This window comes from Miniopterus schreibersii (assembly GCF_964146895.1).
Source record: "Miniopterus schreibersii genome assembly, chromosome: 14".
In the NCBI taxonomy this organism is placed as follows: domain Eukaryota; kingdom Metazoa; phylum Chordata; class Mammalia; order Chiroptera; family Miniopteridae; genus Miniopterus; species Miniopterus schreibersii.
The window spans coordinates 25,510,525-25,537,946 of NC_138114.1; the positions used below are offsets into that span (position 1 = coordinate 25,510,525).

The 27,422-nt window shown below is 42.1% G+C and overlaps 1 protein-coding gene across 3 annotated transcripts in view; it reads left to right on the forward strand.

Moving 5' to 3' along the window:
* RHOBTB1 (Rho related BTB domain containing 1) overlaps positions 1-27,422 on the forward strand; it is a 107,960-nt gene that overhangs the window by 39,924 nt on the left and 40,614 nt on the right. The window contains exons 1-2 of one of the 3 annotated variants that reach the window (XM_081158744.1): positions 6,996-7,161; positions 9,901-9,951. The gene's annotated coding sequence lies outside the window, so the exon portion shown is untranslated. Of the gene's footprint in view, positions 1-6,995; positions 7,162-7,474; positions 7,817-9,900; positions 9,952-27,422 lie in introns of those variants that run through there. The other 2 variants (XM_081158746.1, XM_081158745.1) reach the window with 2 other exon arrangements.

The window sequence follows — 27,422 nt, forward strand, 5'->3', positions numbered from 1 at the left end:
CCCCTATGAGGAGCTCCTACTTTAAAATGAATAATATTTAAATAGGTATTTGAGCTCTGGCAAGTGACTTGACCTTTCTAGTCCTCAGTTTCCTCATCCATAAAGTAGGGGCGATAGTGCTACCTTCCTCATAGTCATTGTGAAGACTTAATGTGAGTGTGAAAGCATTTAGCACCCTGCTCAATACACTGTTAACACTAAACACTAAAATATTAACCAGTATAATTACAGATTAAAAAGTCAGGTGGGGATCTTGGAGTTTACTACTATTATTCAGCCACACTAGGTACCTTACCTGTTCATTATACTTTATTCTTTGCAAAACACTTTCATGATCTCAGAGTGTCTTTTCATGGATGGTCAATGTAATTCTGGCAGTGGTTACAGTGGAACAAATAAAAACATGAAGCATAGCTTTCCCTTAAAATTGTAGCTTTGTCATAAGTCAAACACAGATGGCCTGTATAAATTACTAGAAGAATTGTAACTAAGATGTCTTGTAAAAGTTTTGTCATTTACCATTATTAAAAACCATTTACTCTAGGCTTTCTTGCTATTCAAGGCACTGCGTGGATGAAAACCCAGTGACACTTCCATGTCTTTCACCAAAACTTCAGTTTCCTCTAAGACTGGTGCTATGATGGGAAGTGGGATCCTGTATCTGACCCCTAGGAGTCATCAGCTTATGTTTATAAACTAAAGGATTATGCTCCTTCAATATAGATCTGACGTGTTTAACTGCTTATATCATTCACTTGCAATGCAGTTAACTATTTGTCCATAAAGGGGAGTTTACCAAGCAGTAAATTAGAGGTCATATGACATATAAAGGTAAATACAAATATTTACAGAGCTAAGGAGAGACTGCAATTGTGTGTGTTGCGTCAGATGTTCTTGACTCAGGTCCTCTGTGCTTTTAGATAAGGAACCATTATGAAAGGAGGAGGGATGCCAATTAAAGAAAAGCCTCATAATTCAGCTTCTCTCCGGGGACTGACTGGCACGTCTCTTTCCAGGTCACTGGAGTTTCTAAAATATTTATCTCTTTTTAAAGTGGTACCTATTCATATGTTAGTGTACTGTGCACTAATCTACTTCAGAATGTTTACATCCACATGATCAGAAGATCAGGGTTAGAATTCTGGGTTAAGTAAAATTCTGATTTCCACTCTGCTAACATAAGAGCAAGTCACGTACCCTCTAGGAAACTTCATTTCCCCATCTCTCATATTTGAGAAAATATTCTTGAGGCTGTCATGAAGATTAAGTGACATGTATATTAGAGGTGTTTGGTAAGCAGAAAAATATGATATGAACATAGGTGGAATTATTTTTCTGAAATGGGCTGCGTGTATAGGCGTGCGCAGTCCATTTATTTTTCTAGTTTCTGCATGTACTTTAGCTCATTTCTATAGATGGAAGAAAAAGCAGCAATTGCAAGTCATTGGCGGAGCAAAAATCTCAAATACTAAACTTTCTACTTTACAGAGAGAATCTGATGGAGGCTATTATGTATAATGCTTACAGTCAGCATTTGGGGGATGCGTTGTGGGGATGATTGATCTTTGGTACTCCCAAATCAAATGATACCTTGTGCTGCACATTACTTTTAAATGGCCTCATGATGAGTCCATTTTTACATTTACCAGTGTGTACAGAGCTTCACATTTTACAGGACATTTTCCACAAACATTATTTCATTTGGTCTTCTTAACAACTTTTCAGAAAGTTATTATTCTTGTCCTCATTTCACATATGGAACTTTGAGTTGCTACAGATTAAGGAACTAGTACAGAATGACATGGCAAATTAGTGGGATAGCCAAAACACAATCCCATTTTTCTGCGCTTTCGACTGCCCTGTGGGCCCTTAATGTGTGTTTGGGGAATTTTTTTTTCCACTTGTTTCACAAAGAGAAACAGTTTTGTATTTTTTCTACGAAACCATTGGCCAGGCAAGATAACCTTAAGCATACTATAACTCATAAATCTTTCCATTTATTTTTACTTAGGTAAAGCTGAAGTCTAGCATTAACACTTTTTGCAAATATTAGGAATGTAGCTTATTCCTGAAACAAATGTTCCTTTCACATGCAGATTTTTTCCAGTACAGAATCGTGTTTTTACTTTTAAAAAAAGTCAAAAGTACACATTGTGCGTGAGACTGTTGTTTTTCTTCTTTCCAGAGGTGTGACACATGTTTTCCAATTAGTAATGCCATACTCAACAAAGCCAGACAGATGACTGTAAAAGCTGTTTGCTACCCTCTTACACTTGCTGACTTAGGCCAGTGGGACACTGCCATCTTGGTAAAAGAGACTTCGACAGGAAGAAGAATGTAGTTAGAATTGTGGAGCTTGCAAAATCACATTTTTACCAAACTCGCCCCACCCAAACAGAAAACCTCATGAATGGATTTGTCCAGAAAGGATTGTACGCAAATCTGCACAAACACACTTAACATGCTATAAGAAAAGGGCACCTTTCTGTCAATTTCCAACTCAAAGGCCATATCCGCTGGGGCCCAGTAAAACAGAAATTCCAATACAAAAAGCATGTGTTGCCTTCATAGAACCAACGACTAAAAACCACACCGTGTCGAATGCTTCTGTCTTTGAGCGGATACTTGTGGGGAAATTCCAGGATTGGATCCCTCAGGTTAGCTTGAGTATTCGTGGGCTATCAACACCTATAAGCGCCTTTAAATATATATATTTTTTAAGATAAATTCTTTTAAATATTTATTTTAAAAAGCTTCTAGAAACTACATCAGGACTGGCAGTGATAACTGGACGAAAAACCGCAGACCGGGAGCTAACCTCCACTTGTAGTTTTCAGGTAAAGAGCATCTCTCTCAGTTGACCCCCACGGCCAAGAGTAACTCGGATTACCCCAGAACAGGGGACAGAAAACAGGAGCTTCAGGGGTCCCAAGAGCCGGCTTGATGATAACACGGGAGATAAATTCCCAAAGCGGCCAGCACCCCACCCCGCGGAGCCCCGGCGCAGGCGGTTTCACGCTCTCCCACGGGACAGGCCCTGAGCGCGGCTTCCGCCCGTGGTATCCGGACCCGAACGGGCTCACGGCGCTCAGGACACCCGTGGCCTTGGTCGGTCACATGGAAGCCGGGCAGGGGCCCAGGCGGCACGCCCCGCATCGCCCGGCCGCGCGCAGCGTCTCCTCCGGCAGAAACACTAGTTCCTAAATGCAAGAGAGTTCGGGAGAAGCAGGGGCGCCGGGAAGATGAGGCCTTGTCCTTCTGGCCGTTAACGAGGAGCCGCAGAGCGGGGTCCCTTCCCTTTCGGTCGCCGTCGGCCGGGCCCGCAGGCAGCCTCGCGCGCCCCGCGCCCCGCGGCCCGGCGCTGGCGGCTGGAGGCCCCGTTCCTCCGGGAAGGCGGCCGCACGACGACCCGACGGCGGCCCGCGCCGACCCGCGGCTCCCGCCTGGCGCCCGGGGCCCCACCCTGCTCTGCAGCGCGGGGGGTGGTTCTGGGAAAGCCAGAGGACCCAGAACTGCGAGTCAGCACGTCGGCGACGACGACGTCCCCGGCCGCTTCGCACCGCGAAGAGCGGGCTGCTGGGCCGGCTCCGGGAATCCTCGCCCGAGGTTGGTTTTTGAGTATCTTGCTACCCGACACATCTGTGCTTAAAAATGGGCCTAAAAGTGAGCTTAAATCGTCCACGTCTTCAAACGCTGGCGGTATAAAGTGTCTGGAACACCTGAAAGTCGCCACCTAAGATGAAGAATCCTCTTTATCAGCGTCCAAGGAGGACAGACGGGCCGCGCAGGGCGTCCTCCCCTCAGGCGCGCGCGGCTGTAGCGCCGCTGGGGGCGCCGTGGCAGCTGGAGGCCGTATCTGCACATCTGCGCCTGCGCGTGCGCCTGCGCCTGCGCGTGCGCCTGCGCCTGCGCGTGCGCCTGAGCCTGAGCATGCGCAGAAGCCAGGACTGGGCTCCCGGGGCTGCCGCCACGTGTTCCCTGGGCTCGAGCGTCGGTTGCCAGCCCCAAAGTGCTGGTTTATAAAATACTATTGTAAAGACCCTCTCTATAGGAGTTTTCTGTAAGTACTCGAGTGTGCTTTACGTAACTACCTGAGAATATTCTCTATTAAACTGATGGCGATAGAAATGTCGAACAATAGCGACTGAATTGAAAATAGTTACCTCGGGGTAGTCGTTTGAAAAATCTATCATCCGAGAATATACTTTAGAAAACTCTCAAAAGTCCGTAGTAAAAAAATGAAAAATAAACAATCCAGTTATAAAATAGGCCAAAGACAGGAACAGATGTTTTAGCAGAGAGATGCGGATGGCAGATACGTACGTGAAAAGATGTTCAGCGTTGTTGGCCATTAGGGGCGGGTTAGAACCACAATGGTGGTGCCTACCAAACTATTGAACGACTGAAATTAAAAAAAAAAAAAAAAATAGTGGTAATACCAAATGCCAGTGAGAATGGGCAGAAGCTACATCTCCCCTACCTTACTGGTGGGCATGTAGAATGGCACAGCCACTCCGGGACACAGTTTAAGCTGCTTAGCTTATGACCCAGCAATCACATTCTTGGGCATTCAGCCCGAGGAAATAGAAACCTATGCTCGCACAAATACCTATATACAAATGTTTACAGACCTGTTACTCACAATAGCAAAATACTGGGAAGAACTCAAACATCCTTCAGTGGGTAAATGGATGAACATGCTCTGGTATAATAGCAATTTACTTCGCAATAAAAAGGAATGAACCACTGCTACATGCAACACCCTGGGTGGACCTCAAAGGCGTTATGCTTAGTTTTTTTTTTAAAAATAAATCTTAAAACATTATGTATTGTATGCTCCCATTTATATAACAATCTCAAAATGACAAAACCCTAGAGGTGGAGAACAGATGAATGGCTGGGGTGGTGCTACAAAGAGGTAGCACGTTGAAGTGTCTTTGTGACAGTGGAACAGTTCTCTATCTTGATTGCGGGGATTTTTTTTTAATCCTATGACTTTGGTAAATATTTACCATAAAAGCTAGTTAAAACTTTTTACACCTATTTTTGTACAGTATAATCCTGAAAGTATTTAAATAAACAGTGTTGGTTTAATTAAGCTTAAATACCCATCTTTATATTTATTAAAAGCAAATATTGATTTTATTAGCAAACAATAATTGTAGTATACAAGTGTGGGTTATTTTGTGGTAATAACAAGAACAGGGATACATTCTGGAGATCAGTTTGCTAGTGTTCCTTTTCTTTCCTTTCCTGTTGGCAAAATAGAGTCTGTACTCCTTGCTGTAGTTTCTCCACTTTTTCCAGAATGAGGTGGGGGGTGGGGGTCATGTGTAAAATTGGAGAGCTACATAGCATAATTATGGCAACCTTTTTCTCAGATCACTGCCCTAGTATGGAAGGACTTTATGGAATAGTGACTTTTCCTCTGCTATCTTAATTACTGTTTACACCAATTTATTTTCCTGAAAGTTTTTCTGGTCAGGTTCCCTCAGATTTAGGCATCCAACTGGGCAATTTCATGATGACTGTTTTTTCTTTACCCCTGTCAAAGGAGCATCCTTTGGAAGGCCTTTCTGAGCCTCAGTGCCACCTGGGGGTTGAAGACAACATCTGAATGATAGCCTGTCAACTGGAATCTTCGTGTTGGTGTCTTTCTGGTCCTAGCTTGCTTAAGCCTGTCACGTAATTTTTTTAAATTTATTACTGAGGAAATGAAAGAAACAGAAAAGGAAGGACGTCAAAAAGCAGGTTAGTCATAAAATAAGGCCTTGGCAGAGGCTGACCCAGGTACAAGTGCAACTGTCAGAACCTCAGAAGACTACTTACTTCTGCATGCCTCAGTTGCCTCATCTATAAAATGGTTATGATATTAATAGCATCTACCTCATAGGTTGTTGTGAGGATTAATTGAGAAAATATGTTTTAAACCTTCCAGCCCATTGCCTGCCACAAATGAGGGCTGCAACACATGTTGATTCCCATTTCTTTTAAATTTCTACTCTATTTCTTAGCCTCCAAGGTAGTTTGAGAAGATTAGAGACTGATAATTCCATTTCCAAAGACAGTTCAATGAGGATGGCTTAAACAAATCAGGCTGCCCTTAATACCTTTCCTTGCAAAAAAACAAACCAACTAACCATTGAATTTCACTATATTCTAGAGTGTCTGGGATATTCAGAGATCCCCAGGCAAGCCTTTGTCTCTGAAGGAACTATGGACAAGTGGGGAAGAGCAGGGATACCCAATGGACTGAATCTGATCTGGGAAGCCTGGGAAGGGAGAGTAAGTATTCCATCTAGGAAACAGAGGATGGTTTCCTGGCAGAAAACCATGAGGGACTGAGGGGTTTGTTTACTTTTAGGATTTTTCCTGGTGTTCTGTTTCTTGGGGGATATGGCAAAGAGAGAGCCCTTGCAATGAAGTCTGGCTCCTTTTTCCCAGCCCTCAGTACCTGAGAACAAATTACCTGAGAACTCCTTGAGGACCAAGGACACACTGTTGCTATCTTTGCATCCCCAGCCCTTGGTACACAACCTTCTCAATAAAGGTTCATTAAACGAATAAATCCCTTAAGGTAGCTGAACACAGCAATGCCATTGTTCCCCAGGCTGGGAGTGAGGGGTTTGGGCACACTAATTTTAGCAGGCCCTCCCAAAGCTCTTCGAGGGCCGGACCAGTTTGGTTGTGTCCATTGTCACCTCCTTAGAACTTGACAGTGTAGGCACCCTAAACACTTGTTATTTAAATCATGAAAAAATACCCCCGTCCTGTCCTCAGAGGTCACAGTCAGCCTGGCAGAGTGAAGAGAGTTCACCAGGAGAGGGGGACTGTCTGGGGTTCCCAAGGACTCTGACAACCCCTGAGCGACCAGAATTCAGTTTCCTTCCTCACTCAGCCCTTTGTTGGAGGCTGTAAGTCACCCTCCCGGCGTCGCCGGGGGCGGCGGGGGCGTCCTTGCGCCCCCCGCGGGGGTCCCCAGAGCCCTCACCCTGGAAGGTAACGGGGAGCCGGCGGCACGTGCAGCGGCCGCGGAGGGGGGCTGGGCTCACGCCGCCCTTAGTCAGCAGCCGGCTCGGTGTGGAAACAAAAGCCCATGTCCTCCCTCGGAGTCCGCGGCCGGTCCGCTGCTAGGGGAAAGCCAGCCATGCTGCCCAGCCGGTTAGTGGCTCAACTTACTTCTTCCAGAGCCTGGGACAAAGGGCCCGCAGTTGCACGGGGACGGGTGGGACGACGCGGAGGGGAACCGGGCGCCCGCCCCGCCCCGCCCCGCCCGGCGGCTGGGGAGAGGGGCCGGGGTCCCCGCGCTCTGCGCGCCTTGGTCCCGGGCGACCCGCCTCCGAGCCGGGTCCGGGTGTGCGCAAAGCCGAGGCGCCTTCGCCGCCAGCGCCCCAACGCCAGACGCACCAGGCCCCGGTTTCATGAATGAAATCCAATCGTGCGGATATAAATAGCCGCGAAGGCTGCTAACGTCACAGTGCGAGCGGCGGCCGCCACCGCGGAGAGCTCGGCGCCGGGAGCTCCGCTGCGCGCGCGGGCCGCCCGGGAGCGCGGTGGGGGCCGCCGCCGAGGGGGCTGGGGGAAGGGCGAGCCCCTGTGTCCCCGGACCCGGCGGCGCGGCCGCGCCCGGCCAGCCCGCCGGCGAGGCAGTGCCATGCTGCCTTTGTGCAAAGTTGGGCGGCGGGCGGCGCGCCGCGCGCAGGGGCCCCGCACACCCGCGACCGCGCGCAGTCGTGGCCGCTGCTGAGTGGCGGGGGGGCCCCGCTCCCCCCAGCCCTTGAAGGCGGAGAGAGCTCGCGTCTCGCTCGGCTTCAGGGTAGGTTCTGTGTCGTGAGTGCGCTACGGTACGAAACTTCTCGGAGCCGCCGCCGCGGAGCCCCCAGCGCCCCGGCCCCGGCGGGCGGCATGTGGGGGCCCCGGGCCGCAGCGTCCCGAGAGAGAGTTGCGGGACCCAGCTGCCCTCGGAGCCGCCCTGGCCTCTCCGCGAGGCCGGGAACCCTCCCGTCAGAGGGAAACAGAAGAGATTTCTAGGAGCGCCCGCACAGCCGCACCCCTAACTTGGAATTGAGAAAATGAACAACAGGCACCCTTAGGAGGCTGGCTGCGCCAGGGAGGGGGGTGCCGCGCCCACAGGGGGCTCCTTTCCCTGGAAGGACAGTGACGGGGAGCCCGAGGTCCCGAGGGGGGACACGCTCGCCCCTTTGGCCCTCGCACCCCCAGGAGAGCTGGCGGGGCAGCCCACAGCTTGGCGCCCCCGCCCCCAGCCGTGTCTGTGGAGCCTGTTGTGAGTTGCTGTGACAACGGCAGGAGCTGCCTCGCGGGGCTTGCAGGACCTCCCACCTGGCCTCCCGGTGCTCAGCTTTCGGGGAGATCCGTGGGGGAGGCGGGGGGTGGGGGCGCAGGGGGCAGTGTGCAGACAAGGGATTCCAGCCTCCTCTCCAGAGAAGTGAGAGGAAGGCACAGCTACGTAAAACTGGATCATCAGACCCTACTGTTGCTGTGCCTCTGCTCCCCTCGGCAGTATCAAACATCTCAACTGAGGAGCAATGTCAATATTTAGACTTGGACGAGCCAGAAAGTTAGAAGGGAGCGCCAGGCACAGGGTTTTGACTTGGCTTTGCACGTCAGCACGCAAGCTGTGCCTTTCGAGCTGACTGTACACATTTGCTGGGGGGAGAAATGCATGAAGGTTGAGATATACACAAAGGCGCCCAGACCTTCCTGGGAACATCTAGGAAAACCGAGAGAGTCTCCTGGGCTTTGAACTTCTCCCACCTGCGCTTGTTCACACAGCTCTGTAGGACCCCAGCCAGGTGCTCAACTTGAGATTTCTCCAGATTAGGGCTCTCCCACCCCCAGCTGGGCTGTGTTGAATATTCTATACCGAACTGTGTATCCTCTCTGAACTGCAAAAATGCTGCTGTCTGTAGTTTTCATCTTTGTATACCTTCTCTCACTATCAGCAGATATAAATAGCCAATACTCTCTGTTTGTTTGATCTCAGGAGGGCTCTAGGCTTTTCCAAACATACACAAAATTTGTTTACAAACACTCTTTAGAAATTTGGAATTACATTTAGTTTCCAATAACTCTGTAGATGCCTAAGAGAGTCTCTGGTTGCTAGAAAATAAACACAGGTTCTTTTCAGTGTAAATAACATCTGCATACTACTCTGCAGGTGGAGTGGGCAGTAAATTATTACATTAAACAAGGTTTCCTCTGAGATTCCTGGATCGTATTTGGACATATTAGTGGGAAAGGGGTTTAACCAGTCCAATCCAATGTGGGAGACTGAAAAGTAATTAGGAAGCAATAAAATCACAGTCAGTATTCTTCTAAACTTGCGCATAGATTGTTATTTTCTGAAACTTTGAAGGTAGTGTAAACTGAAGTACGAAAGTCTGTGTGTAATCAAGAGGTGGAAATAGAAACAGGTAGTTCTGTGTCATTGCTTCAATAACACAGCTTATTGACTATCGAAATATCATTTACTAGGAAAAAAACAGAACCGTTTGGACTTCTGCTTATGACAATATTATCTAAAAATATTATTTTGGAGGAATAGCATGTCCTATTCTATGACTTCTATATTGTAAAATGCCTGTAAGGCTTTCCTTGTTCCTATCCTTGGGTTTGTGGCCAAATGCTTTTTTTGTAACATCCCCAAATGTTCAGAAATATATTTTAACAAATGCTACAAAATGTTAACTTAGCTATTTCAGAATGTATTTGACCCAAAGAAATGCTACTTTAACACTGGCATCTAGCAAAAGTAAAGGAGATGCTGCCCCTTTTGGGGGGAAAAAAGAAAACAAGGTCTGTTGAAATTGTTAGTGGCTCCTCATGTGCTCCTGACAAGCAGTCAATAGGATTTATAAAGTATTTCTCTCTTTTATGTAGGTAAGTCCAGCTGTGAGCAGAGTGTTGGGTTCTTCACCTCCAGCAAGCCAGGTTAGTGTCTCTGTACAAACCCGTGACCACAGATTACATCTTGTGTCTAATTCTGAGCATGCATTTTAGAACAGGTTACTTAGTTTGTCTTACAACAGTTTGTCATCTTTTAATGGAATCATTTATGAACATCATAGGTTCAAGGATTGTTAACATTATTCTATTTACTCTGTGAGTAAAATGGTACTAAAGTGGAACTTGAATCAGTTTGTCCTTTATAAGACTTTGGGGAGGGGGGTCAGAGGGGTAGTAAAAGTGGTGCCTCGGTAGCTGAGGATACTGGAGAAGATCTGGGTGCTTGATAATTAAGGTTTTACTTCTATCCTAATCTTAGCACTCTAGAGCTAGAAGAAACTTGATATAAGCGTTCTTTACCTTTATGTTCTCATTCTGCATCTAAAAAACACCCTGTAATGTGAAGTTACTCTCTTGATCCCCAAACAACAGGGGAGGAATTGGAAGTTCAGAGAGTTTAGATAATATGTTCAATTCCTAGTTCTAGTAAATAGAAGAAATAGGATTTAAAAAAAAGTTATATCTTACTCTAAAACCTAACTCTAATGGAAAAAATATTCTCCAATAGGGGAACTGGGACCAAGAAAAATTAAGTGACCTGCCCAATATTACTTGGTAATTACAGCTGATATTATACAGCTGTTACAAAAAAGTAAATAAATTTTATTTTCTAACATAAAACAGAAATAATAAATATTTATGTCTACTTTCTGGCATGGGACTGTCAAATATTTAAGTAAGTTTTTGTCATGAGATCTCTGGTCTGAGGAACTTACAAACAGATTTAAAAGGTAAGATTGAAAACATTCTTGTATGAAAAATTTGAGAGTAAATCAAGATGAGACATACCAAGAGGCCAAATGGGAGGTCACTGGTACATTTACGAGAAGTTCAGCATTTTCTTTGCTGTGGGATTACTTTGTCATTGGGAAAATAAAATCCAGTACATATTTTATTTGGAGAGACAATAAATGGGTGAGAGTTTAGGAAAAGACAGAATGTGGAATTTCAACTTAACAGGGAGAGACTTTGCAGTCATTTAGAACCACTAAATTACAGTATCTCAAACTCAAAGGTGTTATTGCTTCAGAAAAGCATTGTAACAAAATTGTGAGCTATTTGAATCTGCATAGCATCTTTGAGAAAGCATTACAATTTGGCATGTTGCTTAAAAGTACTGTATTCCTTTTCTTTTTTTTAAAATATATCTTTATTGATTTCAGAGAGAGGAAAGGAGAGGGAGAGAGAGAGAGAAAGATCAACGATGAGTCATTGATCGAGCCCACAACCCGGGCATGTGCCCTAAAGGGGAATCGAACCCCGATCACCTGGATCCCAGGTTGACCGCTGAGCCATGCCCGGCCGGGCTATATTCCTTTTCAAACCTCAATTTGTCTGAAATGTGCCATGTAATCGATTTGGATACATAAAAGATAAATCCCAACCAAAGTCCTGAAAATAGCCAATATTTATAGATTAAGTAAGAAATTATCAGTTTTTGCCTGGTTGATAGCCCTCTCTTCCCCCTTTTCCCTACTTTTTGTAGAATAATTTGTAACAGTTGTTAATCCTTCTTAGAGAGTATTATATAAAGGGGTAATAAAAAAGAAAAGAAATGGAAACAGATTACTAAAGAAAACCTTGATATAGCATCTTTTTATCTTTTTTTAATGTACTGATACTACCAACTCAAGCTAATAGCCCTAAAAGCTTAATTAGTTAAGATATACTTTTAAGCATTTAAGGGGTAGTTATAAGCTGTCCCATAACAGCTTTGTCCTGTATAAATTGTTATATAGTGGATCATTTCAAAATAGGTCATAAGAGCACTATTATACTGGGAAGATCCCATTACAGGTTGAAACCCCAGCATCAACCGGTATTTGGTCATAAGCATATCAGTATAAAAACTACAAACCTACAATTACCTAAAGAGTAATCCTTTCCTATTATTCAAACATAACAGCCCCATACTCTATTTAAAAAGAAAAAAAATTAGCCCAACTGGCATGGCTCAGTGGTTGGGCATCGACCTAGGATCCAGGAGACTGTCGTTCAATTCCCACATGCCAGAGTTGTGGGCTCGATCCCTAGTCAGGGTGTGTAGGAGGCAGCTGATCAATGAACCTCTCTCATTGATGTTTCTCTCTCTCTCTCCCTCTCCCCTCTCTGAAATCAATAAAAAATACATTTTTTTAAAAAAATTATACTCTGATAGCACCAAAAGATCCTAGAATTTGTGTAATATCTCTAATGATAATTATCAGTCATTGCTTTTTTGGACTTCACAGCTAGTCATTGCTTTTTTGGACTTCACAAAGCTATAGTTAATATGCTCAACTTATCTCAAAACATGGCTGGAAACATTTGAAATTGTACTGCGTTTTTTGCTCAGGAAATTTATGTGTATAAAACAGCATTTTATTTTTTTTAATCTTTCTGTTGGTCTTCCTTTTAGAAAATAAGCAGTTCAGTCTCATTATTTGGAGGTCTCACTTGGGCTTCATGTAATGGGGTTGGTTCAAAGAGTTCAGGTGATTTGAATTTGGTTCTTGGGTTCATCTTCTTTTCTCCATCCAAGCCTTGACCAACCTCACAACACCAAAAAGAAACTTGGAGAAAGAAATAAAAATAAGTCACAAGAAGTGGTGTATGTAGAAAGCGGCAGGAAGTGGCAGAGTGTGTGAGTATCGGGGGAGGAGAGGAGGAAAGGGAAAGCTTTGATGGTTATTTATATGTCAGCATCAGAATTGTTTGTTTTTTTATTATCTAAACAAAGTGAGTCGCCTTCTTCTCTTCCTAGAGTCTTTCGTTCCTGTGCACATAGGGCAGAAATTGGGCAATGGGCAAAAAAACACTGAAATGAATTGTGGGTATGACAGCACGCTTTCCAAATGTCCAAGGACACTCTTCTCTTTGAATACTTTGATAAGGGTTTATCCACTAAGAGGTGAATTAGAAAGTTAAAAAAAAAAAAAAGAGAGAGATGCTAATAGGTCCAGAAGAAGCAATTACATTTCTTCATTCTGTACCTGAGTTTATTTATTGCACAGACACGGTCATGACAAGTGCCCAGTGCTAATGAGGTTACCATCTCAAGTTCCATCCCACTGGAGAAATTTCCTTTGAGTTGTTACCCAATCATAGTCCCAACCCCTAATGACCACTGAAATAACAATAACCAGCACTTATTATGCTCCTACGAGATGCCAGACACTGTACTACATTACAGCTAATATTCATTATAAATTTCAATTTACAGAAGCAAAAAATGGAACTAGATATGTTAAGTAAAAGAGCTAATAGGAGGTAGAGCATGGATTTTCACCCAGATCTAAGAACTTGAATATATATTTGTTTTAAAGGAACACCTAGAAATAAAAACGACATTTTATTCCAGGTTACTCTTGCTGATGTTTTTTGTTGTTTTTTTAATTAATGTAATTTGAATCACATAGCAGGCTTGTCTCAACAAATTTGTTAGCTCTTCAGGTCATCTCTAATATATTTTGATGGAAATCTCTAACTTAAACAGTTGAGTCATGGAGGGTTGAATCATAGATCCAGAAAAGTTCTTAAGGATACTTAATCCAACCTCATGTAGATGAAAAACCTGCCACCTAGAGAAGTAGTATAACTTACCCACTGTCATAGTTAATAAGTGATACATCTGGAATGGAACCCAGATTTCCAAGTCCCAGCCCAGGGCTCAATTCTGTTACATAACACTGGCAGAAAAATGCCAAGTCGTCTAAATCCTCTCAACTTAGCCAAAATTACAACTATCATTGTGAAATATATCTGAAACCAAAGATACATTCAGAAATGGGCAATAAGAGGATCCAGCAGTGTAAAGATATGTTGGGTATTAGGAAAGTTCTCACTTACCTTATTGATGTCGATATAGAGCAATCCTTTCCTATTATTCAGAACATAACAGCCCCATACTCTGATCCCTGCCAAGCTGTCTTTGTTGAGCAATCTGTTTTAATCACGTAAGGAGCTATTGAATTTTGTCTGTGGAGCTCCAGATTTTTATTTACTATGTGACATTGCTGAAATACTTCCTTGGACCTCATTTTGCTAATCTGTAAAATGGGGATGGTATCACCTCCCCCAGAGGATTATGAAGATGTTATAAAATTACACGTCGAGCACATAGTAGATGTTCAATAAAGGTCCTTTCTCTTTTTGACCTTCCTAGATTATTTCAAGGGAAAATGTTATATAACACATTAGGGCAGTGATCTCATTTCACCCCCAAATGTACTGGAGTCATTTGAATTCTGATATTGCAAGGGATGGTTGTAGTAACCTTTTTTCTTGGGCAAAAACAGGCACGATGGTCTCTCTGGGTACCAGTGGCCCCGTCGCAATTACGTTTGATTTGTTTCCTTCACATCCTAGGGTTGCCAGAGTTTACTTGAATTATTTTGCTGTTCCAGTTTCTGCTGCAACTAATCCCAAGCTCCTCTTGGAGATTTGTGGCTCTCATTTCCTTCCAGACACTGTTTAAGTACCTAACGTGTTTTCCACATAGACCTTTGCATCTCAAAGCAACTACAATATTTTCAACCAAGTAACTAAGAAATATTCCCAGAGAATATTATTGCCAGTAGAACATTTTTGCTTTCCGTCTCAAAATATGTGACACTTTCCTACCATCATTTCAATTAATGTGAACATTGAGTGTTTTCTGTGTGCCGGCCCTGTCTTTTCTTTTTGTTCTGTGTTGCTGACTGATATAGTGGTAGGAAAAGCATGAGCACTACAATTTCCCTCTTTTGCCCTCAGCACTTGATAACTACCCTGGCCTAAATTACATCTCTGGGAAGTGTTTCATCACACGCCTCTCCCCAGCTGCCACATTTTGTCATGTGGCACTTGCTGCCCCGCTTTGAATTTTCGGAGCCAAGTTATGGCACGGTGTCCTGTTCATCACGTTCATGGAGGAAAGCTGCTGTTGTGATTTTTTTCTTTCTTGTACTTTTCCCCCCCTTTTTAAATTAATAATTCAAGTGGCCTAGAATCCTTTATGTTCCTAGTGGCACAGTTTCCCTTTTAATATTTGACAAATGTATATTGCAAGATGTAGGTCCTTTCCTTCAGGTTTAGGGCTAGCAATTATGTATTTACCCCAGTGCTGTGATGCGCTAAACTGGTTCTAGATGCTTAACGATCACTAATTGCTAGATTCTCCCTAACCTTATTATTAATCTTAAATTGGTTGTGTAAATTTCAGTTCATACCAAGGAGTTCATTTTTAAAAGAGTGCTTCTCAAACTTTACTGTGCATTCAAGTCACCTGGGCACCTTGATAAAGTGCAGATTCTGACTCAGGAGTTCTGGAGTGAAACAGGAGATTATTCTCACAAGCTTCCCATTGATGCCAGTGCTGCTGGTATGAGAACCACATGTTGAGCAGTGAGGTTCTAAACTGTACTCGTTACTATAGCTTATGCTAAAATTCATGCCTTACAGGCCCTAAACTCCCACCTTATTTTGATGGCTTGCTTCTTAAATCATAATAGAGAGCACTGGAATCTTAAACATGGGAGGAATGTAGGCAGAGGTGTGCTGGTAAATCAGCCAGCTCTCTGGGGGGGAAAAATGCATTTATGTGCATACATAAGTTGATTATAAATTGTACTGACATAAAGAATGTGTGTAACATAAAATTTACAAATAATAATAAAATATACAATACTCTTTATTGTAAATTCCATTTTAACCCACTGGGTTTCACAGAATGTTTGTTGGTTTTTGAAGAACTCTTCTATCCAAAGCCTACCTAGGATACAATTGATGTAGAGTGTAATTACCATGTAAATGTTGGCTGATAGTTTCCTTTATGTTAATGAGTAAGACAAAGTTGAAACAACAAAGACATATGTCAGATCTGTATACATTCGTTCAAAATATGAATGATTTCTTTACTAAACCAGATAATAGCTTTTAAATACTGTAAGGATATTTCCTTAAATGTACTGTTCACAATGTAACGGCCGTGTATATAACACATTTTTAAGTTGAATTTGCATCATTAACGTTTTTTAATCATTTTCTTAAGACAGTCAACAGACCAGTAAAGCTATTGCGTAGTAGTTGCTAACTTCTGTGGTGTAAATACTCCCACCATAGCCAGTTTCAGGCTATCATTGTGACTGAGCATGGAGTTGGGGAGAGACAGAACTAGTAACACACCACTATACAGTATTTCCACCATGCAGACAAAATCTGCATAAATAACCTCAAAAATACAGACAACAGTAAAATGTAGTAAAATAAATAGTAAATGATGAGTTTTGAGTGTTTACTACCTTTCCTTTAGTATAATGTATTTAATCAAAACTTTATATAATTTAATTTTTAATACTGACCCTATTTTAACAGGCTTGCAAAAATCCTAAAAATTTAACAGCTGGTTCTCATGGACTAACAGTGGCTGGCTCCAGCACACCACTAGATGTAGATTATCTGGTCCCGTGATCCTCAACCTTTGCTGTACATTGGAACACCCCAGGAATTATATAACCTACAATCTTAGTAGATCTGCACTGGGGCCCAGGAATATGAATATAAAACATGTTATTGAAGTGTACCTTATTTCAAGAAAAACATACAAATCATAAGTATATAACTTAAAGAATCTTCACAATCTGAACACACCCACGTAACTGGCACCTGCATACAGAAACAGAACATCACCACCCAGAAGGGTTTTTTAAACCAAGGGAGGTAACTACTGTCTTGATTTCTAATACCATAGATTAGTTTAACCTGATTCTGAGCTTTTATAGACACAAAATCTATTTTGTGTCAGGCTTTTCACCCTCAATATTGTGTTTGTGAGATGTAGCAGCAGTTCATCCATTTTTGGTGCTGTGTAATATTTCATTGTATAAATAGATCTCAATTTCTTATTTATTTATTTATTTATTTATTTATTTATTATCTATTCTACCATTGATGAGTTGTTTCCAGTTGTTGGCTAATATAAATAATGCTGCCAAGAACATTCTTGTAAAGAAGGAATATTTAAAACAGAGCAAAGTCCCCCAATGTTTCTAATGAACGGCCAATGTCTTGATTGCCTTCTCTACACTTCCTCTCCTCTCTTTTATTTCTCATATAGTATGGCCAAGGCCATTGACTCTTTTGTGTGAATGTATTTTAGTACCGTAAGCCATGAAGCTGTGCTTCCTTTCAGTACACTATGTTCTCCTGACTCTTCTCGTATAGGTTCACCAACTTCCTGTTTTATCAAGACATCTGCTCTTGTGCACTCTAAACAGAGATGAAATTTGGCCTCACATCAACAGCATGCAGGAATAACAGGCATGGTGGAAATGCACCAAGGCTCAATTTGGCAGCTGATCATTAAGGCTCCTAGAAAGAGGCTTCAAAGAAGGGAAATTGTTTCCCTTTGTGAGTGTAAAACAAAAATCAACAGTGAACCCTTAGAATACTTCAGATTTTTAAAAATCTGTTTATTTGAAGTAGACTAAGGACTCTCTTCTGAAAGAGAATTGAAATCCTTCAAAGTCAGATGACTTGATCTGAAGAGATTGGAGAAGGAGATGATCTCATTGTCTTGTTCCTACCCCCCCTTGTTCAGCAGGGGGATTTTTGCTGCATTGTTCTAGGCCAAGTGACTGTGTGGTTTTCTTGTTTGGGCCTATTGAGATGTTAGATTCTTCTCTGACATAAATCAAGGGAGCTGAATGACCCCGAGTTCTAAAATGATATTGATGATAAGTGGGATGCCTGCTCAGAAGTGAAAGAAAGTTTCCAGGAGCAGCAAGGCTATTTCCTACTATATGAAAGGCACTTCACATACAGCTCTCAAGGTATATAGAGAGAAGGTCAAGAGTAGACATTAATTCCACAGAATAAAAGAATATTCTAGTCCCTGGTTTTCTACTTTCCCACCCTCACTTTTTTTGTAAAATTCTTTGTTACAAAAGAACACGTGTCCATTATAGAAAAGATGGAATATATAGATATGAAAAATAGTAAAATCAATTATAATAGTAGTTGGCATTCATATTTTAATGTATCTCTATCCATGTGTATGTTTAGGCACATAATTTTTAAGGAATGGTATTACTCTGTAAATATTTTTGTAATCTTTTTTCTTTAAAGATTTCCCATGAATATCTAACTGTAACAATAAATGTACTCCTGTAACACATTTTTGGTGGCTATATACTCTCCCATGATATGGACATTTATTGTTGTTGCTTTTTAACCAATCCCCTGTAGTTGCATTTCTGAAATTGTTTCCGCAAATAGTGATATGGTGAACATTATTTTAGTGGAATCCTTTTGTATATTCTAATTATTTTTCTAGGAATAAAATCTTAAAACTGATGGAAGTTATGGACATTTTAGAGTCTTTTGAATGCCAATTGCACTCCTGAATAATGGGATCATCTTCCTTTTCATAAATAGTGCCTCATCCTGCTTTTTAAAAATGTACAGTCTTTCATGTAATAACTCCTACCAAGAGGTGGAAGGTATAGGAACATGTTCTGAAAATAGTAGATAGAATCTATATTGATGTCAGCTAACAACCTTAAATAAAATATGAGATTTTACGGAGTCTGGTTTTTGTCCACGAGCACTTTTGCATTTATGCACTAACTTTGCTAGGAAATTCTAGGGGGAACAAAACAGTTCTCCTCATTTGCTTCAATCAGAGCATAACCTAATCCCAACTGTCATATTGTAGTCTCATCAATGATTAAATGCAGTTGTTTGATTGTCATCATATATGAAGGTTTCACAGCAAGTGGTCTCTCTGGTACTACAAAAGCTGACCCAGGGACATCTTTAGAGAATGCTTTCAATGAGCAAGTGGCTACAGAGCACTACAGAGACTTTTCTTCATAAGGATGGATTTTTAAGCATGTCTTTTTTATAGACTGGATATTAGCTTTCTTACACAGCACTTACAACTTTGACTGTTTAAAGACTCAACCAATACTTTAATTATTAATTCTTGACAAAGCATCTAGATTCAGCCCTTAGCAAAGGCTCACCCACATCAGGACCACAAGTCCTCCAAAATCAATGTGTAGGGAGAGTCTTTTGGTGCTATTTTAACTTTAAAAAATTATTGAAGCACAACATACATAGCAAAATGTGTCAAGATCGCAAGTGTACAGTTTGATGAAATTTTGCAAATGAAACCTACCTATGTAACCAGCACCTAAATCAAGACCATGAGCATTCCACTTCTGTTCACCACCCCACTGCGCCCTCAGTGCGCTTGAAATGCTTCATATTTTATGTCCAGGGTAAGTCATTTATTTATAGAGTTTGATTTTTCACTGAACTCTTTATATGAGCTAGCTGCAGTCAGCTTTGCCCAAGCTCTCTCTTATATAACTGAAAACATGTAGATTCTGCCTTTCCAGGTAAAGATTATAACATAAATTTTCACACTGAGTGTATATCAATATGTGTTTGTGATTTGCAACTACACAAACACACTTGCTTACAAACAAGTTAGTAACTTCTTTCTTCTTAATAAATATAAAGCTGAATTATACTATATTGATCCACGCTTTGACATCTCTCATTTGATTGCCACAGAGTAGTCCCTGTGCTATGTTTCCAAACAATTTTCTTAAAATTGCTCATTTCAGTACTATAAGTATTCTCTTTGAACACTCAAAATTTAAAAGCCAAGAATTTTTCATCTTCTCTTTGAAGTAGAATTGTAGGTATGTGTCCTGGGTGTCCACACCTGTCTCGTTATATCATTCAATTTTTGTCTGATACTCAGCAAGATATCATTTAAATTCCTGTGTTATTTTTAGTTGAGAGTTTGAGTCAGAAAATAAAGCAGGTTTAACAGCCTCACTATGCTTTATAAATATGTGGTTTTGAAAAATAATATATGCATCATCAAAAATCATTTATTATTTTTGGATTATATCATTGTAGCCTTAGAATTAATAATCAAGGGTTACACTTACATGCTCATTAGTTTTTTTTAAAGCTAAAATATGTTTCCCATTATAGAAGTAATCCATCTAAAAATGTTATTCAATCATAAAAAGTAATAAAGCACTAACACTTGCTGCAACACAAATGAACTTGAAAACATGCTAAGTAGAAGCCAGACACTAAAGGCACATATTGTACAATTCCATTTATAAAAAATATCCAGAATAGGGAAATCCATGGAGAGAGAAAGTGGTTTCCAGAGCTGGGAAGACAGGGAACGGGAATGGCTGCTTATGGGCACAAAGTTTCTTTTTGAGATTATGAAAATGTTCTAGAATTAGATAGTGGGAATAGTAGTACAACTTAGTGAATATAATAAAACACTCTGAATTGTACACTTTAAAAAGGGGAGTTTTATGGCATGTGGGTTTTATCTCAACTTACCAAAGAAAGGTAATATATTTTCACTGTAAAAAATTTGGAAACCAAAGGAAAATAGAAAAACAGCAACAAGTTCTAGTCGCAGTCACTGTTATCTGTTTAGTATCTCCTTTCCATTTTTCCTCCGTGTGTTGTTGCAGGAGGAAGAAGTTGGTGTTGCTTCTCTTTAGATGAAAGAGACGCAATTATTAAATTACAAGTATTCACATATTAATGCGCACCTGTTCCCCCTCCCCCCAGAAAAGGGTGGGTCCCAAGGAAGATCCATTTAGTTGGCAGAGGGGAATCATGGATAGAAATGCAATTAAGAGAAGAGAGAGCAATGGGCGGAGCTGGAGGAGGGGAAGAAGCAGCACCTGAAGGGAAAAGATCCGGGGTCCGTCCCGAGAGGCAGAGACACAGATTTGAGCAGTTGCCATAAGACGTGGAACTCTTTCTAGGAGTTTGCTGCCAGATGCCTGATGTATTATGTAAACCACAGTTCAGATGTGCCACTGTGCTGAGATGGTACTTCCAGTGAAAGAATGAGGGAAAAGTCCTAATTTTATTCAAGTTACACATATTTGCTTATTTTATGTAGTTGTCATCAACTAAAGTTCAGATTACTAGCCTGCATTTTCCTTTTAATAGCAAAACAGTAGCATTTCTCTATATTATTGCAAGCTCAGCATAAACAATATTAAATAATGACAATCTTAATAGATAAGACTTATTGAGCCTTCTCTGCATGGCAGGCACAGTGATTAAAATATTTTACAAGCATTATCTAACTTAATCTTCACAACAACCCATTTCGGGAGGTAATTATCCCCAGTTTACAAATAAGGCTTAGAGAGATTAAGTAATTTGCCTACTTACAGCCTCAACGGCTATTAGTTTATATAGTTGCATTATCTTCTTTTGCATGATCAAGGACATGGATCAGATTCTTTTCTAAATTTTTTTCCTGTTTCTTATAGCATATCTACTTCAGTAGACCTTTCCTCTGTGACTTTATCTAATTGCCTGTCCTTTGCTATATGTCAGGGTTTTTAACAGACCATATGTTGAATGGCCTCTGCTTATTCCATTCATATAAGAAAAGATTCATGCTGGACAAAAATCGAAGTATATTCCAAATGCTTGGATAACCTTAGGCTCTGTCAGAGAGCAAGGTAGGGTCTTTAGTGACCCAGGAACCCACCCAGCTCTGGAGTGCACAAACAAAGCTATTCAGTGTGGTACAGGTTGGCAGAACTTTTGAAGGTGAGATAAGGACATTGGTGAGTAATGTCATCACTGAAGATGTTGCACCCCCTCACCCCACTCCCTCCCACAAGATCCATCACTCCTGTTGCAATGTCAACTGAAATGGCCTGGTTGATTGAGCAGGCTGGAGGAAGCAAAAACTAAGTCTTTTCCATGCTCAGTGCTATCTGTCTGGTCCATTCTAAGCAAGGGACAGTCACTGACATGTCAGTTTCCTAATGGCTTTCCAGTGGCCCCACAACCTACTCTTTCCACCCTTGTCCCGAGTTAGGCCAGCTCTCGTTATTGCACATCAGGGGCATCTATGTCAAAGAGCATCGCACTTTCCGCCCAGGCAAACTGGTCCCTATGGCAATGGGCAGTCTGCTGGTTTTCAGTGGCTTTCTCTCTTGGCTCCATAGAAAGGAATTTGGCAGAAACCCTTTGAATTTCTGGTATAAGATTACTCCTCCTGAGTTTCTGGTAGTGTTGTGAAGTCTTTTATCTGTATAGAATAAAGTTAATTTTAGTGAGATGTGGGTAGAGGGGAATCCAAGGCACCTGTTCTTTCAATGCTATCTTGCCTTGAAGTCCAGCTAATTGCCTCTTGTGCTGTGGCTCTTTTAGGCACAGATTGATCTCCCTCATTCAAGACTCACTTTCATTTGGATTATAAATTGTCCTCCATATGTAGTGGATACGTGTGCCTCCCAAACCCTTTTTTCCAGCCAGGTAATGGTTCACTAAAAAGGGTTAGGAATTTCTTGAATTAAGATGTTAAAGTCTAAAAGCAGGTGAGAACTTTGTGAGACCCTTATATGTAAATGTTATTAAGATTCATAACTTGGCTCTAGGCACTAGAGTATAATAAATGATCACATTCCTTTTTCTAAATCACATTTGGCCCTAAACCACTCCAGCCAGCCTATATTGGGGCTCTCTCCTGCCCCCTCCTTTCCTTTTGGTGAAGGGGCCTGGTCCTTGGTCCCTGGTGGTTCCCATGGTTACTGATGCTTTTCCTGATGGGGAGCCATGGCTAGTGTGATGCCATCTGTCAAACACTGCTCTCATGATGAGTCACACAGATGTCCCTCAAGGTGTTCCTCTCGCTGACTGCAGGCTTAGCCACATGCTGCTGCTTTCGAGGCCATGGGCTTAATGATCATTCATTAGAGATAGCCGAGTGCAAGTTCTTTGCCAGCCCCAGGTGGAAGTTTCCCTAAGGAGGGTGGAGTGACTGTACTTTTATATTCTATTGAATTAATGTTTATTGAAAGCCACATAAGGCCAAGGCACTGAGAAAAGATTTGAGGATTTAACAATGAATAACAGTTTCAGTTGTCAAAAATTTTTAATCCAGTGGCATGAAAACAAAATACACATAAACATGATTGTCAATATTACAATGCAGAGTTTGATAAATACAGAATAAAGGAAGCATGTTTTAAGTGCATCTTCTTCCAAAATGTAACTTGTGCCTGTCTACTTTGCTGTGTCTCAGCTGATTCCACCCTGGTCCAAGCCGCCATCCTTTCTCTCCCGGAGAATTTCGGAGCATCCTACCTGGTCCTTCTGCCACTGCTCATATTCCCCATAATGTGTTCTCCACACAGCAGCCTCAGTGATACCTATAAAAAGCAAATGAGAACCTGTTACTCTTCTGCCTACAGCTATTCAGTGGCTTCTCACTGATGTGAGAATAAATCCATTTATTTAAATCCACCTATTCTCTTTTAGAATAAAATCCAAACGCCTGACTGGCCTGAAAGGCCGGGTATGATCTCACCCCGCCTGCCTTTCTAACCTTCCCTCTCATCAGTTCCCCTCCTTCGAGCTTTTCTGGGCCTGCTTCCTTTCCCGTCTCATGACTGGGTCCTTCTCATTCCCCTGACAGCCGAAAAATGGGGCTTCCTCTTAGAGGCTGCCCTTGACTTCCCAGCAAGCCCCTGCCCATCGTTTTCACCCATGACACCCTTTCATTTTTCTTCAAGGAACTTATCAGGTGTGTGGTTACATCTACCTGTTTAGTTGTCTCTCCCCACCTGACTCTGAGGTCCATGAGGGCAAGAACTGGCTTGTTCACTACTGTACGCCTGTAGGCCTGGCACTCACTAGTGCTCAGTCTCTATTTAACTAGGACTGAGTCCTACAGGTGGAGGACAAGTCCAGGATCAGGGGCATGAGAAAGGGCATTTGAGCAGAAATAATGGCAAAAGCAAAGTCATCCAAGGAGAGGTTACGTGGCATATTTGTAGATGGAAGTAGACAGACCACTGTGCTTAGAACGTAGCACACAGTTTACTTTTGTTGGTTTTACAAAGTATCCTGGAATTTTTATGCATCTTTTAAGCTAATTTTTTTATCTTTTCTTTATTTTTCAATTGGGGCAGAATTTACTAAGTTGCAGTGGATAGACAGAAAGTTTATTTCTAAGCCTGGCTCACTTCCCCCAGTGACACTGAGTTTAAAAAAATAGAGAGAGCATGAGCTTGTGTAGTTCCTCCATTATCATTATCCTGCTCTGGCAGGATAGTGAGTGGGTATTTTGAAAAAAAGCACCTCTGTGTTACTTGCATTCCTGGACTTCTGTGCAGTGTCCTTTCTGTTACTTAAACTCCTCTCTTTTCTGTTTTAATCAAAACTTTCAACTGAAAAAAATTGTGTTGTTTTGAATGATAAAAGGTAATTTAATCCTGGAGCTATATTTTTGTGAAGTTTTGATTTAGGAAAGCCCAGCCCGGCCCTGCCTGCCTCTTTCCCAGCTCTGGACCCACCCTCCCTTCCAGTGGAGATGTTTACATTGTGCATAAAGCAGCTCCTGCCTGCCTGGGACCGGTGATTAAGAGCTCAGGGTAATGAAATCTGCAGTTGAAACTTGGCTGTTGGCTATCATTATTATGCAACTTTTAACATTTCCCTTTTGTTTCTGTCAGTAATACAAAATTCTCAGTTTTTCTTTCAGAGTGAACTCTTCAAATACATTAAAATTTGTTCCACTAGTATTTTTTAATGATCAAGTTAAATATGTGCTTTTTGAAAGGACAAGAAAATTTAGTGGCTGTGCAATAGCGTTGTTCAAACTGTCTACGTGAACAGCTGAACGGAGCTAAAAGTACAAAGGTCACCCTGTGGGCCTTAAGATTTTTGTCTTTAAGCAGATTGCTCACTGTGCCTTGATTAAAATAGCAAATATAACAAGAAACACAGCAAAAGTGATGGTAAGAAGTGGCATATTCCAATGGTAGGGTGATTCGGAGCATATTAGGAGATGCTTAATGAGATGTCTTAGACAAATGATAAACATTTTTCTGCCCACTCTCCCTAATATCTGAATTTCTAATGTTAGAAGAGACTAACACTTCACCTGAATTCAAATAGTGGCCTTATACTAAGGTGCAAGCAGGAATATCTTGAGTTTCATCAGCCACAGTGCCCCTGAATTATTGAAGTATGGGGACAGGACTCTTTGATGGTCATCTAGCCATGGTGTGATTTAAGGAGTGAATGTGTCTGATAACTCCTGAGAGCCTGTTTCTTAAGAGAGAAACAGGACACCATGGGGGCCATTTTCTCAAGGACTGAAGGAGGGGATGAGGCACCACCATAGGAAGGGAAATGATTTGAAGAGGAGACCAGGGCAGCTAAGGTCATATCTGATTATATCCTGTTGCACCCATGGTTGGCCCTAGCAGACAGTCACAAATTGGGGGGACTATGGCCCAGATTGGGCAGTCAGAGAAAGCTTTACGGAAGAGGGGCATTGCATACTCGTATACTGCAAGCACTTCAGCACATAGTAGCACCCCAGAAACACTTAATGACTCATTAAGTGCATGAGATGGGCACTTTACAGGTACATCCCAGGAAAAATAAAAAATTCACAAACCTCCATTCCATGATTTGCTAATATAGGAAAAAATGAGTGTGGATGTGTGTTTGTCTTTGTTATTGCTTCTCCTAGAACCATTTATTGGTACATAGGAGAAAACAGATTAGTCTGTGTGGAGGCAGGGTAGCTAAGAAAGTGTTTTAGAGGAGGTAATATCTGAGTAAGGCTTTAAGGAATGGATAGAATTTGCCAGGCAGACAAGGAATGGTAGAAGGCTGGCAGAGGGAATGATATGTATAAAGAAACAAAAGTAGCAAACATTTGGAATTTGGGAAAGCCATTTTTTGAGGCTAAATCATGCTATATTAGTTTCCTATTGCTGCTCTAACAAATTACCAAAAATGTGGGGTTTAAAACAACGTAGACCTATTATCTTATATTTCTAAGAGGTTAGAAATCTGAAATGGATCTCAATGGGCAAAAAGCAAGGTGCGTTCCTTCTGAGGCTCTGGGAGAGAATCTGTTTCCTTACCTTTTCCAGCTTCCAGAGGTCACCCAAATTCCTGGACTTATGTCCCTTTCCTCCATCCTCAGAGCCAGTAGTGTAGCATCTTCATGTTTCTCTCTGACTCTGACCTTCTGCCCCCTTCTTCCACCTGTAAAGGGCCTTGTAACTCTATTGGGCCTTCCTTAATAAGTCAAGATAATCTCCTTTTAGTGAGGTCAGCTGATTAGCAACCTTAATGTCATTGGCTACCCTAATTCCCCCATGCCATATAATGGAATATACTCATAGGTCCCAGAAATTAGAACAAGGGCATGTTTGAGGGACTGCTTTTCTGCCTCCACGCATGCAGTACAAGGTGTTGAGGGTAATGGTGAAAAGTTGGCATGATCCATCAACCTGAGGTGGAAAATATCACTCATCCATATCAGGCCCCAATATTAGGGGCCTCTAACCTGATGGTTTAAAAAAAAGGGGGGGAGTCAATATGCTGGAGTTTTTCCATGGGTATGTTTCAGTTAACTATTGCTGCATAACAAATCACCCAAAACTTGGTGGCTTAAAACAATCTGTTCTCATGATTCTGTGAGATTTGGCTACGTGATTCCTGGACTGGTTTCTGGGCTCCCCTCATAAAGCTACATTCAACTGGAGAGATGGCTGGAGAAGATCCAGGATGGCCTCAGACTATATGGCATTTGGTAAAGTCATCAGCAGGCTGCCTTGGTGGTTCTCACAGTGCATTCCCGTCGTCTGCTAGGCTGGGCCAGCTTCCTTAGATCACGGCCTCAGGACAGCATTCCAGCAGCATGAAAGTGGAGGTACAGGGACTCTGGACCCACATGCCATCACCACCACACTCTTTTGAGTCCCGCCAAGTAGTCACAAGGTGAATTCAACTTTAAGAGGAAGGGAAATAGATTCCGTATCTTGATGGGAGTTGCTGCAGTGATGACAATATCTCATCTAGGGCAAGCTTTGAAGACAGGAGTTTTTGCTTTGAGGGTAGGATTTTGAAATTTGAGGTTTCGGAGGTAAAATGTTTCTGGATGGCAGCACATGACCAAAAGTATGAATGACGTAAGTAGAGTGTGGCAGATATCACTGGCGTTGAAGAGGTAGAGAAACTGTGAGGCTAGGGTGTGGGGTGCATCATCCTGTGGACACACAAGAAAGCTAAGTTGGTGGTGAATGTGGAGGAGGGACCTGAAGTTCAGGAGATGACAGTAATAATGGCATGGGCTGATGTGGGATAATCAAGCCAGATGGGGTTATTTGATAGCCAGGAGATCACGACCACTGTGTTCTAAGTCAGGCTTGTGGATGGTGGGCACTAGCACCCGGAGCAGCAGCCACCCTGCACCACCTCACCAAGTCCCTCGCTCTCCAGCCTCCACATTGTCTTGTTCACTCATCAGTTTTCAAATAAACATACCAATTCTGATTTCCAGAGTGCGCAGGTAGATCCTTCAGTTATTTTTACCTTCAGCCTCTATA